This window comes from Acanthisitta chloris, unplaced genomic scaffold, assembly GCF_000695815.1.
Source record: "Acanthisitta chloris isolate BGI_N310 unplaced genomic scaffold, ASM69581v1 scaffold7142, whole genome shotgun sequence".
Lineage (NCBI taxonomy): Eukaryota > Metazoa > Chordata > Aves > Passeriformes > Acanthisittidae > Acanthisitta > Acanthisitta chloris.
This window is the reverse complement of record NW_008659802.1, coordinates 30,764-44,379: the sequence shown is the minus strand read 5'-3', so window position 1 is coordinate 44,379 and position 13,616 is coordinate 30,764. Positions and strand designations below refer to the sequence as shown.

The following is a 13,616-nucleotide window of genomic DNA, read 5'->3' as shown; positions in this document are numbered from 1 at the left end:
CCTACACATGTATCCCTTCCTTCACATCTCAGTTGCAGCAAGAGCATGTACTTCAGCTACCTCACATGATACATTAGGGAGTAGTAGGATTCATAATATCAAACAAATGAAAGCAGAAGGAAAAAGAGAGTTTATGATGCCTTTAGAGATGTCCCTTGAGACATATAATATTTTTAAGTAGTAAATGAGAAATCAGTCCTGAGGGAAGCATCATTTTCCTAAACATGCTAAGGACATGAGAGCCAGTTACTGTAATTTAAAAAAATAAAAAAAAGACAGTATTCTATCTCTATTTGGCAGTGGATGCTCCCTTTGAAGTCAAAGAATAAAGTTTCTCTGGAGGCTCTGAAGTTAAAAGATAAATATTTCATGCACACTTGTCCTTCTGCCTGCTTAAAAATCGTTATTTAGGTAGGTTTAATCCTAGTAGAAGTATGCGATTTCACAAGATTTTTACTTGTTACACAATTACTTTGTCAGACTTCACAAATGTATCTGAACAGTTAGATGCCTATCTGACTTCATGTCTTATGCCCCTCCACAAACATCATTTGCCTTAATAGCTCTACCTCAAAATTGTTATTCTTTTTTTGAAATTGTATGCGCTCAAATTGATCTCTTCCTGAAAGTATTATTTCTGCTAACTAAAGAATCATGTTACATTGAAGAGAACATTCCTAGAGCATACAAATTAACAATCTGGAACATCTATTTCAACAACAAAAGAATAACCTCTGAAATTGTGTGATTAGATTCAATACTTCAGATTTATTAGAAGTGTTTCCTATGATTCACACAAACACATACACAGGAATTAGAATTGAGTTCTTTGCTCCACTACACAAGAGCCTCAAATTCAGGAGCCAACCTTGCTCTTGCTTTTGGCCAAGAGGGACTGGGAGTAATCAGGAGCAATATATCCATTGGCAGAGCATGAGAGACACAGAAATCAAGTGTCTATGGCGATCCTTATCATTTGTTCCTGAGTGCCTGTGACAAGGACCAGATGGAACCTGGCCAGATACTCATGGGCCGGATAAGCAAGATGCTACCCCAACATGCACTAAGTGGAATAAACTCAGAGAATTCAGAAGGAGTCCTCAGAGGCAAACAAATACTCTGATATCAAGGATCAAGTTTATTTTTTATATATGGTAGCATGTTGATTATTGGCCAGGACCTATTTTTATGTAAATATCTTAATGTATGTTGATTATCTGAGCAAAATATGCTAAACAATAAAAATATGTAATTAAATCAGAAATGTTCTACAGGAAATCAGCCTACGAAAAAGAAGAGAAGGAAAAATTAATGGCTAACAGTGCTCAGCTGGGATCATTTTGTCTACACAAACAGTCTCATTGCAGTGCTTATTATGTATTAATTTACATGGTGGTTATTCACATAACAATATATGGCTTTACACAAGGCAAAACCAATTCATATAAACAAAGAGCTGATAGCTTCCTAATCCCTGGATGATATGAAACAGGAAAGATAAAGACAATTGCCACAATCACTACTGACAGTCATATCTTGACACACAGGGTTCTAGTCAGAACTTCGTGTAAATGGACAGTCATGAACTGACATGGAAATTAAAATCTGTCTTGAAAACATAGGACTGGAGCTTTCTTGGGCCTTGCTCTGGAATTGGAGGGACTGCTCTATAAGCAAGACTAAATATTTTCAAATGCTTTATTCTTGCAAGTACTGATACATCAGCGGCACTATGTTCTCCTTTCCCAGGGGATATTAGTCACATTGCTGCATAGTCAGAATCCGTCCAACAGCATTCTCAGTCCTATTCTTACAGGAATGTAAACCCAGCTGTAGGGTAGTAGAAACCCTAGGCTTCCAAGGGAAATGACAACACTGCATAGTATCTGTTTATCTGTCAAATTGCACAATGCAGGTTAAAATCTAGAAAATAAACCCCAAACAAACATGGTTGTTATTATTATTCATGTTACCATCATGCACTGGTTCTTATTCATTTTACAATTACCGAAATCAAGCAATCACTATAAACTTGCCCGAGGAAACCACCACAAGGGAGTAAACCACAACCTAGCATAACAGAGGGTAAGCCAACCTGTAGCACAGGCTGTAAACCCAGACAACATAGTAAACTGTACTGGTATATTTATTCACCTGATTGAAGTGGTGGAAACAAATTCAGTTACTTAAGTTTTCTACTTTGATTACACTTGGATGTATTACCTAAATTGATTAGCAGATCTTTTCCCTCCTCTGACCTAAACTACTTGGTAACTTTCAGGTTCGCTGTGTTTGAAGGTTTGGGTTTTGTTGGGGGTTTTTTGTTGGGTTTGTTTCTTTTTTCTTTCATTTGCTTTAATTTTTTTTCCTTTTTTTTTTTTATGAATTGACACCAGAATTTGGTACAAGTGGACTGCGCTCACTTTCTCATTTGACATGCCTTGCGTTCCTCCTTAGCAGCTGCATTATAACTAATCAACTTCTTAATAGGCTCTTGACTAGTTACAAATAGTTTATTGGCTATGTTGTACATCAAGAAACTCAGAATATGATGCTTATTTTTATTCTGTGAATTTCATCCTTTAACTTTAGAATACAACAGAAACTGCTTTGCTTTCCCAGAAAGTAAGTCCAAAGCATAGCCATCACAATTCAAGCCTTCCCTTTTCTCTTTTTTTATACTCAATTCCTTACAAATACATTTTACTCAGTAATCAAGACATAAATACAGGTCAGGTTCATCTTGCAATGATGTGGAAATACAAATTAAATATGAAGGACTGGATTTATTACTTTTTGGATTGGTTACTGGTAATTATTTGGAGGGTATAGATACTGTTACTTTTAATGACAATGATGACAGAGACACATAATGGAATTAATAATACAACCTCTAAAGCACACTGCATCTCACAGAAGTGATGTTCTAAAATCTCTGAACAATCATTATTAAGCAAAATAAACAAGACCATATAAGATTTAAGCAGCATTAACAGATAAGCCAGAGCGCTAAAGTGCCTTCTGAGAACTCTGAATTACTTCAATACCAGCATAGTCAATATTGCTCAGTTGGATCAATGGGGCAAACCTAATTCCAGTGCTAGAGACTGTTGCTCCAATTTCTGGTATAGATGCCACAGAGTTTTAGAATAAAGGAGTTCATGTGTAATAGCACACCTGCAGAGAATGCCAAGTTATGAAGCAATTAAAAACAATTTCACAGAAGAGACAGAAAGAGCAAAGATGTTTGATTCACTGAAGTTCTTTCCTAACTGTTGCTTACTCTTGTTCTCTTTCCATGGTCTGCTAAAGGATTGTGTCTTTATAAATTTTGTCTGCATTTTATTTTTCCATTTAGTCAGACAAAAAAAGGCATTAGTATACAATTAATTGATCCCTCATTTTCATTTCAGGCAGTCGGAGAAGAAACTGATCCTGAAAATGGAATTTTTCTTTGCACATTCATTTGTATTGTGAAAGTAACTATTTTAATAATTTTTTTATGTTACATCAAAACATAAGTGAAGAAAACCACAAAATATGCTGGAATTGATTCTTACCATTAGTAGAGAATCTTGCTTTTTACTGTTCACTGCTACTCTCATTGACATCACATGCATAAGGTCACAGAATTTTCAAATCACTCAACACAAGCCTTCTCCTCCCACAAGTTTTACCCTTGACTTCAATGGCAAGAATCAAGATAGCAAGGAGTACATTTGACAAGTGCATACATTTCCTAAATCATCGGCTATGCACTTATAAATTATAGATGTACTGAAAACTACTGGAAATATGGTGAAAAAAGGTAGTAACTAGACTGGTATGTCAGATATAGTAGTATCTGTAAACTTACATTCTTTCTGTAACAGTGTATTACCCTACAAGCAAAGTGATACTGACAGTTTCTTCCTTCATTGACTTGAACTTCACAACTAAATAACCTCTAGCTTAGGCAAAGTTTGCTCTTGTAAGACCTTGCTTTTCATGTAACAACACTGCAACGACTTCAACATGTGTCTAATCCTAAGCATAATTTGAAAACAATGCCAAAACAAGCAATGCTTATAAGCCTGGGTAGTTAGCTGACAGTCCGTAAAAGGTGTGCAATTATAGACTCATAGAATTGTTTAGGTTCAAAAGACTTTTAAGACCTCTGAGTTCAACTGCTAACCCAACACTGCCAAGTCCAGCACTAAACCATGTCACCAAGTGCCACATCTATACTTCTTCTGAATACCTCCTGAGATGGTGACTCCATCACTTCCCTGGGCACCCTGTTCCAGAGCTTGACACCCCTTTTGGTGAAGAAACTTCCCCTGATCTCCAATCTAAACCTCCACACTCACAACTAGAGGCCATTTCTTCTCATCCTGTCACTTGTTACCTGAGAGAAAAGATGGACACCCACCTCAATACAACCGCCTTTCAGGTAGTTGTAGAGAGCAAGAAGGTCTCCCCTGAGCCTCGTTTTCTCCAGGCTAAACACCCCCAGCTCCCTCAGTTGCTCCTCATCAGACTTGTGCTCCACCTGCTTTCTCACCTCCATCACTGGACACACTCCAGCATACCAATGTCTTTCTTGCAGTGAGGGGCCCAAAACTGTACACAGGATTCCAGGTGTGGCCTCACCAGTGCAAACTACAGAGGAATGATCACTTCTCTAGTCCTGTTGGCCACACTATTGTTGATACAAGCTAGGATATCATTTGCCTTCTTGGCCACCTGGGCACACTGCTGGCTTATGTTCAGCCACTGTCGAACAACAGCCTCGTGTCCTTTCCTGCCAAGCAGCTTTCCAGCCACTTTTTCCCCAAGCTGTAGCACTGCATGGTGTTGTTGTGACCCAACAGCTGGACCTGCCACTTGAACCTCAACCAACTGGCCTCAGTCAACAGATCTCTCTGCAGAGCTATTCTAGCCTCCAGCAGATCAACACTCCCACCCTGCTTAGTGTCATCTGCAAACTAAGTAAGGGGGTACTCCATTCCCTCTGCCAACTGGATTTAGCACCATGTGCCTCCATGGTCTGGGCCTGGCCATCCAGACAGGTTTTTTAGCCAGTGAAGAGTACAAGACATAAGCAGCCAGCTTCTCCAGGAGAATGCTGTAGGAAATGGTGTCAAAGACTTCACTAAAGCCCAGATAGACATATCCACAGCCTTTTCCTCATTCAGTAAGTGGATTACCCTTTCCCAGAAGGACACTAGATTGGTCAAGCAGGACCTGCCTTTCATAAAACCATGCTGGCCCTCTCCTCTGGTTGTCCTGCATGTGCTACATGATGACACTCAAGATGATTTGCTCCATGACCTTCCCCAGTACCAAGATCAAGTTGACAGGCCTGTTATTCCTGAATGCTCCTTCTGGCCTTTCTTGTAGATAGACATCACATCTGCTGACCTTCTGTCAACTGGGACCTCCCCAGCAAAACATGACTGCTGATGAATGATTAAAAATGGCTTGGTGAGCTCTTCCAGCAGCTCCTCAAAACCTTAATGTGGATCCCATCCTGCTCCACAGACTTCTTTACCTACATGGTGTAACAGATCTCTGACCACTTTTTTCTCTTGGATTATGGGGGCTTCATTCTTCTTCCCATCCCTGTCTTCCAGGTCACAGATCCAGGTACACAGGAGAAGAACTGGTCTTACTCTTATAGGCTGTGTTAAAGAAGGTATTAAGTATCTCAGCCTTTTCTTCATCTTTTGTCACTATGTTTCCTCATGCATCCAATAAAGGATGGAGATTCTTCTTATGACTCCTTTTGTTGATAACCTATTTATGGAAACACTTCTTTTTAAATTTTCTTTTACAGTAAATAAGTTCTAGTCAGGCTTTGGCCCTTCTAATTTTCTCCCTGCATAAACTTATGACATTCTTGCAGTCCTTTGTAGTTGCCTGTCTGTTTCTTCCAAAGGTCAAGAAACTCTCTTTTTTCTTCTGACTTCCAGCCAAAACTCTGTGTTCAGCCAGGCTGACCTTCTTCCCCACTGACTTGTCTTTTGGGACATGGGACAGCCTGCTACTACACCTTTAAGATTTCCTTCTGAAAGCACATCCAGCCTTCCTGGAATGCTTGCCATTCAAAGCTGTCTGCCAAGGGACTCTGTCATCCAATATCCTAAACAGGCCAAAATCTGCCCTCCAGAAGTCAAAGGTGGCAGTTCTGCTGGCCTCTCTCCTTACTTCTCTGAGAATTGAAAACTCTGTAATTTTGTGATCTCTGGGCCTGAGACAGGCTCAACCACCATATCACCCACCAATCCTTCGATGCTCACAAGCAGGTCCAGCAGAGCACATTCCCTAGCTCCTCATCAGTTGTGTCTGGAAGCTACCTTCCAGACACTCCAGGATCCTCCTGGAAAGTTTCTCCTGTGCTGCACTTCCAGCAAACATCTGGTAAATTGAGGTCCCCCATGAGAACAAGGGTTAATAACTGTGAGACTCAGAGAATATTTCACCTGCCTGTTCATCCTGGTTGGATTGTCTATAACAGGCTCCCACCAGGATATCTGCTTTGTTGGCCTTACTCCTGGTTCTTACCTATAAACACTCAATCCTGTCATCACCATCATCTTCTTTCGAAGGAAACTGCCATGTCTTTAATTATTTTTTTTTTTAAATTTTGCAGCATTTTACTCATTCCCTGGAATAAAGTAATACTGTAAGCAAAGTTGGATACATGTACATGTTGATGGGGAAAGTGGCATTACTGATAGAAGTGAGCTCTATAGCCAACTTAACAAATAACAAGGAACGTTGATTCTCCCATAAAGCAGAAGTAATAGCAAACTGCCAATTTCCTGAAAAGTTTTGAGAATCACACAGGTAACTGCACAGTAAAAGTCAGTGATTTGACTTGTCCTAGGCAGTGATTGTTAAGCAAAAAAGCCAATGAGCTTGTGTTTATTATGACAAGTATACATTATTTATTTGTTAGCATTTCTAATCATGTCGACCTGAAAGCAAACTGGATTGTATGCATGACTTGAAAACTTACTCATTTAGATTGGATTCTATGTAGTATATGAGTGTGTAGATCTCTTTGAAACCAACACACTGCCAAAGGACATCATTGTCTATAAGTTGTGAAACATGCAGAAGATGCTGCATGAACTGAAAGAGCTGGGCATCTGATTTAGTGCAGGAGGGCCATTCTAAATATGCATCTTCTTGTTACACACTGAATGAGAAAGCTGTGTAGAAACAGTCACGCATTTAACCATTGCTTCTTTCTCATTTCTTTCACTAGCTTGATGACCAAGTACAGATGTTCAGCAAATGTTCTAAGAACAACTCTTAGCCTCTTTATAAAAAAAGAAAACTGAGATATAAAGAAACTCAGAAGCAAACTAAAATGCATGTAAAACACTCCAAAAGTAGCTTAACTGAAAAGAAACACTGATGCTGATAGATAACAATAGCATTATACAATCACATTCTTTACAAAGACCATATCTCAAACATTGAAATACCTTGTAAATTACATACTATCTTTTAGATTACCTATACAATAAACAGGCAAATTATTCTCAGCCAGTATAAATGGCTATTCAGCAGACTGTGATAACTCTAACTTTGATGCCTAACAAATATTATTGAATCCGTAAAAATCAACTACACACATAAAACTGGTATGTAACAATAGTAGTATACATGTCACCAACCTCATTCTAGTATAAGTGGAAATGTTTGGACAGGTTCCCTATTCATTATTTCATAAAGACGTTGGTTATAAATACTTCTCATATATTCCACTCTTGCTTGATAAGACTAACTGATTTGCTTTGCCACTTAAAATATGTCTTCAGATCCTATATGGACAGACAGCAGAATTAAAAATATAAATATGCTACAGATAACATTCAAGCTTGTTGGCTTAGGATGAAATACGCGTGTTTTGGTTTATTATTACATAGAAAATGAAAGCTAGTTACTACAGTCTTTACATGTTTGTTTATGTCAATAATTAGTTGCTTACTTTGACGTGCTTCTATTTTTTAAATAACTGGATGCTGTCTCATTGCCATGTAGAAAATGCAGCAGTTCATTCAAACAATGATTTTTTGCTTTTGCAGTTTTTGTATTGCATGTAAAATGCTGTCAATTTGTTTATAGTTTGAATTATCATCAAGTTTTTCAAAGCATAATGAACTGCTATAAACTATTAATAGAATAGAAATCTGAAATAAGTGAGCATGGAGGAAACATCAGGAGGTCTCACTGGTTAAAATCAGACCAAAATGTTCTCCAACACTTGTTGGCAATAGACTCCCTGGGCTGCAACCTCTCTGTGAAAATGCACAGAAATATATCCAGACATCCAATGGGTCTTTAGCTGCTCACACTAGTCAAAGCAATTTTCTACAATTAGCCATATCTGATATGGAGCACAGATCTTGTAATATCTGCTTAATGTTTCTTCTCTTTAATCTATCAGGCATCATCTAGCAAATTTTATAAAAGAGAATACTTGCCAAATAATATTAGAAGCTATTTAGTTTTAATGTTTTTCAAAGGATTATAGCATATGAAACTATAAACATTGGTTTGAACTGTCTGTGCTAGGTGAAAGGCTTCATCTCTCACTTAGACCCCAGTTCAGCAAACACTTATGCACATGTTGCAGTCCCATTGATCTCAATGGGACTACTCGTGTGTGAAATCAAGCATCTGTGTAAGCGGTTGGAGGATTGGGGCCTTATTCCAGAAAGTGTCACGAGAGCAATGCCCTGCTGATTATGTGGACTTCAGTAAATTATTTTTTTTAAAGTCAAGTCTCAATGGTTTGTTTTGACACTAGCCCGTGGAGGTCCTGGAATAAGAAAGAATTACACATAACACAAACCAGTGTTACTCAATACCAGGGCAATGAGAGGATGACACAGAGCAGAAAAAAACCCACACATGAAGCTGAAAACTTGCACACATGCAAACAGGCCTGTAAAGGACCAGTGTTCTTGCAGTATCCACTGACGTCACAGGGCCTCCCCTGTCTGTGCTTTTGCACTCTCCTGACAGGTTCAGAGATAAGACAGAAAAAGCAGTGGTGTTCTGGCCACAAGCCATTCTGCAATGGAGACATTTTTGCTTAAAATTGGTATCTTCACCCTGCTCATTGCACTGTGTTCCCATGCAGCCCTGGTAGCAGAAGACCACATGGAGGCAACAGATTGAAGCTGTTCTCTGCAGTGTTTTCTGTGTTGGGACATGGAGCATGAAAAGAAAAAAATTATATCAATCTAGGTTCAGTATTCCGAGAGAGTAGAAAAAAAACAGACTAAAAAGGAAAAGATGGTTTAAAAACAGGGAAGAAAATTATCAAAGCTGAAATAACCCAAGCAGAAGACTCTCACACCACTTGACTGGTAGAAGCATATCCCAGCAAGTATGTGACAGAAGGAGTTACAAGGCTGTAAGGGCCCAATGCTGAAAACCCTCACTCAGCTGGAAAGCATCAATGAACTTAGCTGGTAATAAAGGTCCTAAAATGATATTCTAAGCCAGGGAATTGAGACAGTTATGGTGATTCGTTGTTGCCCCTGGTGCCTCTGAAAACAGAACTAGTTCCTTTGCAAGATAGTGACCGAGCTTTGGCCATTTTCTTGCAGCATCTCAAAACCTTTAGACATTGCAAAGTGAAATTAAAGTGTTTGTTTCATATTTCTTGATTCTTTTATGCAACCAAATATTTCAGAAGGAGTTTAGCAGATTTCATTGCTCAACATCAAGGTAGGCAATGCAACTGAAACAAATGAGCAGGTACATAGCTCTTATCATGACTTACTGATAACTCAGTGAGTGACCTTGGAGAAGTCACTCAGGACCAAAAGGAACTCATAAATGGAAATAATTTTAAATTGCTCCAATTCCAATATGTGAGAAGAAATGACAGCAAGGAAGGTCTGTTCTTCAAATATGACTCCAGGCCTACCTTACCAGTAAGAGGAAGCTGATGGCACAAGAACAGCACAGCTTTTGATCCCTAACTCCTGTAGCTTGAATTGAGTACATTTTCAAAACATTGTTCTGAACTGGGTTTTCATAGCTTTATGAATGAATTAGCACTTCCAGAGAGGCAGCAGAACTTAGACTTACAAATCCTAGCCTAGGTACCTAGGGATACTTTCAAACATACTGAGGTATGGCACATAGAACATACAGCACAGTTATCATTCTGTCAATGAAACTTGCTAGATTATGGGTCTTGTTTGGTTTCACTTTGAAACACTTGGGACTTCCCATTCTTTTCTTTACCCTTAGGTTTTTTAAAAGCTTCAATACCATGTTCCCTTATCCATATTAAGAACCAGATTAAAAAGGTAGTTTTCTTCTCAAGCACAGAGATCCTAGAGACTCTGAAGGGATCTGAGGGGAGAGTGCCAAGAGGATGGATTCAGATCCACCCCAGTGGTGCTAAGCAATAGGACGAGAGGCAAGGGGCAGAAACTAGAACCCAGGAAATTCCACCTGAATATTAGGAAGAACTTTACCATGAGAGTGACTGAGAGGTTGTGAAGTCTCCTTCCCTGGAGATATTCAAAAGCCATCTCAACACAATTCTGAGTAACATGCTCTGGGGGTCCTTGCTTGATCTGTGAGGTTGGACTAGGTGGCCTCTAGTGGTCCCTACCAACTTTAAACATTCTGTGATTCTATAGAGACATTCGCAATCCTGTAGCAGAACTGGCAAAAAATCCTTGAGCAAGTTAAGACTTAAAACTGCCACTGAAGTCAACAGGAGTCTTATTTTGTCCCTTTGGAACCACACATCTGTCTGGTTTTCGGCAGGTAAAAGATTACATAATTTGCTCTGACTTTCTAAGGAAGACTTCTTGCTGTGAGACAGGGAATTCTTTTATTTCCTTTGCATGTTCTATAGTCTCATTTGAAGTAGGCCACTTCAGGGAACTGTGGAACCACTGAGGTTGGAAGGAATCTCTGGAGACCACCTCATCAGCTCACAAGATAGTGATGACTTCCAACGCCTTCACTTTGAAATTCCTGACTCATAGTTCATGGGTATTCTATGAAAAAAGGGAACAGGAGAAAAAACCAAAAAACAACCTAATTCAAAAATGGGTCACATGTTAAAAAACTCTCTGAGATGAAAGCCTGCCCACAAATAACCTCACTTTCAAGCAATGTCAAGAACTTTACTTTGTTTTGATAAAACAGTCATGATCCACAGATAAGGGTTTGCTACTGGACTAGGGTGCAAAGAGTTATATTCAGGTGTGTAAACTCAAGTTTTCACTAGTATTTCTGGTGGATTCGAACACCCTGCTGAGCCTCCGGTGACTGCTCCAGAAGACATGCAGACCTCTTTAAGTTCTAAGCATTACCTGTCAGCCCTGTCTGTATGTCTTAGATACTTTCCAGGATTTCAAATGCCATTAAGTATCTCCATTCAGACACTCGAATTGCTCTGCAGATGCCTGGGTTTAGATCCTGCTCTGAAAAACGTTTGTCACATGACTTACAGCAAGTACTTAAAACTCTGTGTCTTGCTCCTGTGGCTGTAGAAAACAGGGATTTTGACAAAAACTTTTTGTGCACCATTTGTTTATCTTCACTCTGAGTTTGTAAGTAAACATGGTTAGGGCCTGTCTTTACAGTGTATGTGTAAAATATCTATCTCAGCAGAGCACCTATTTACTACTACAATACAGAGTCCACAGATAATTCTTTCAATCCTTTACTAAACATCTTATTAAGGCTCACCATAAATGAGGAATTTCAGTTAAAATGACATACTTTAGAAAGTATACTTAATTCCTTTGTGACTTTTAAATAATGAGGTACAATGATATTTTTAGTTTGGAATATTTTGGAATGTCTGGAATGTAAAGTTCCCCAGATGATGATTAAAAGGTCAAGTAATAAAGTATATGATAAACTATGCCTGAGATTTCTCATAAAACAAATGAGTAATGGCTGTACAATCTGTGTTGCCATGTTTTTGTATTAAAAAAATCCTGCACTGTATTATTCCTTTAAATTTGTTAAATTATAGGATTGTCAGAAACACAGCACAGTGATGGCTAGTTTGCAGCTTCTTCAGGGCTGAAATGAGAGTCAAGAAACAAATGAAAAGAGTGTATTAAGAAGTAGTGCTGCTGTTGCCAATGGACGCATAGCGGAGAATGTGAAATGTGGGCTTTTTTCTTGCCAGAGTGCAGGTCTGGTATTGGTAAGTATCATGTTAGGTTTCTTTGGAAGCAAGTTTGTTTCTGTGAGGATTATAACATTAGATTAGAACATTGCTTGAGACACAATCACAGGAGCCCTCCAGAGCTGTTAAGCATTTGGCATATCTCACTTATCTCTAAGGGTGGCAGGGCGCATCAATACAAAGTGGGCCATCAATCAATATGGGGTCTTCTTCAGACATTGCCTGCCAGCTGATCAGAGGAAGACTTTAGGGAATCAGCTTTCCATTATCAGGATTTGGTCTGTGATCAGAACAAGCCACTAAACCTTTTACTTTTCACTTGGCAAAAACATACACACTGGAAAAAAGTCCTGACAGTTCATTCATTTTGCTCCATCACTGGAGCCAGATGATGTTTGACTGGGGAGACCCACCCTCTTTGATGTTGTGCTCTTTTGAGAGTGCCCTGCTGTGAAAAAAATTTTCTCCTTCCAAATTAAAGAGAAATATTTCTGTGTCCAGCTGTTAAATGTGACGTTTGCCATTTTTCAGCATGTTGGCTTTGTGCCATCTCACAGGCTGTGTTTCAAGCCTATCTTTTTCCCTTCCCCTTCTCAGCAGCAATATCCACAATGTGTTAGTGTCTCCAGCTTCTACATAACATCAACACCAAAGGGGAAAATACAAGTAATACTGCATTGCTCTGAACTACAGCACCAATATTTACACATTTCTTCTGATTTTTTTTTAAGTAAAGCCTGCAATCCCTTAAGCAATGAAAGATAAAACCCTTAAATAAAATCTGTCTAAGAAAAGTAGACTTCAGTTTCATTTTGATTGCAGTAGGCAAACCATGCCGAAGCAAAGCCTCTGTAGAATACATTTACTGGTTAAATGAGTGTGGATGTTATTAAAACTTGTTTTGTGTCCACATCAAAAAAATGGCATTCATTCAGCAGCCTTAGTTCTGTTTAAAATACGACAGACTTCTCATGAAAGCTTGAATAAATATTTAGGTTTATGTAATCACAAAAACCTGTATCTTCTCATATTTATTAAGTGTAATTTTTAGACTTATAAAAACCACTGTCATGAACTGTATATAGTGTAAATAAAGGTTGGACTCATCATTACAACATTTTGCCTATCTATTGAGGTAGATGAAATGCAACAGGTTCTAACTACTCTTCAGCTCAAGCTTTCCTTAATCCTTTTTATTTCCATATTTGCTGACATGGAAAAGGATCAATGTCTGATGGATTTTGGCAAGGTCATTATTACAAACCTATGTTTTCTAATTAAGCTCAGTTGATGACCAGCAAATTTGAATAAGTGTTCATGTAGTCATCACATCTTCACGCTGTGAAAATTAAAACCTGACTGAGAGCCTCAGTGGAAGAGAATGGAAGCACTAAATTTGGAAAATTACATGGGTGGTAACAAAATTTAGTATTTCCCC

General features: G+C 38.7%; 1 protein-coding gene across 1 annotated transcript in view; it reads right to left on the bottom strand.

Moving 5' to 3' along the window:
• The window catches only part of PRDM6 (PR domain containing 6), a gene marked incomplete at its 5' end in the record, with an annotated part of 47,012 nt that overhangs the window by 7,584 nt on the left and 25,812 nt on the right, over positions 1 to 13,616 (bottom strand). The window lies entirely within an intron of this gene.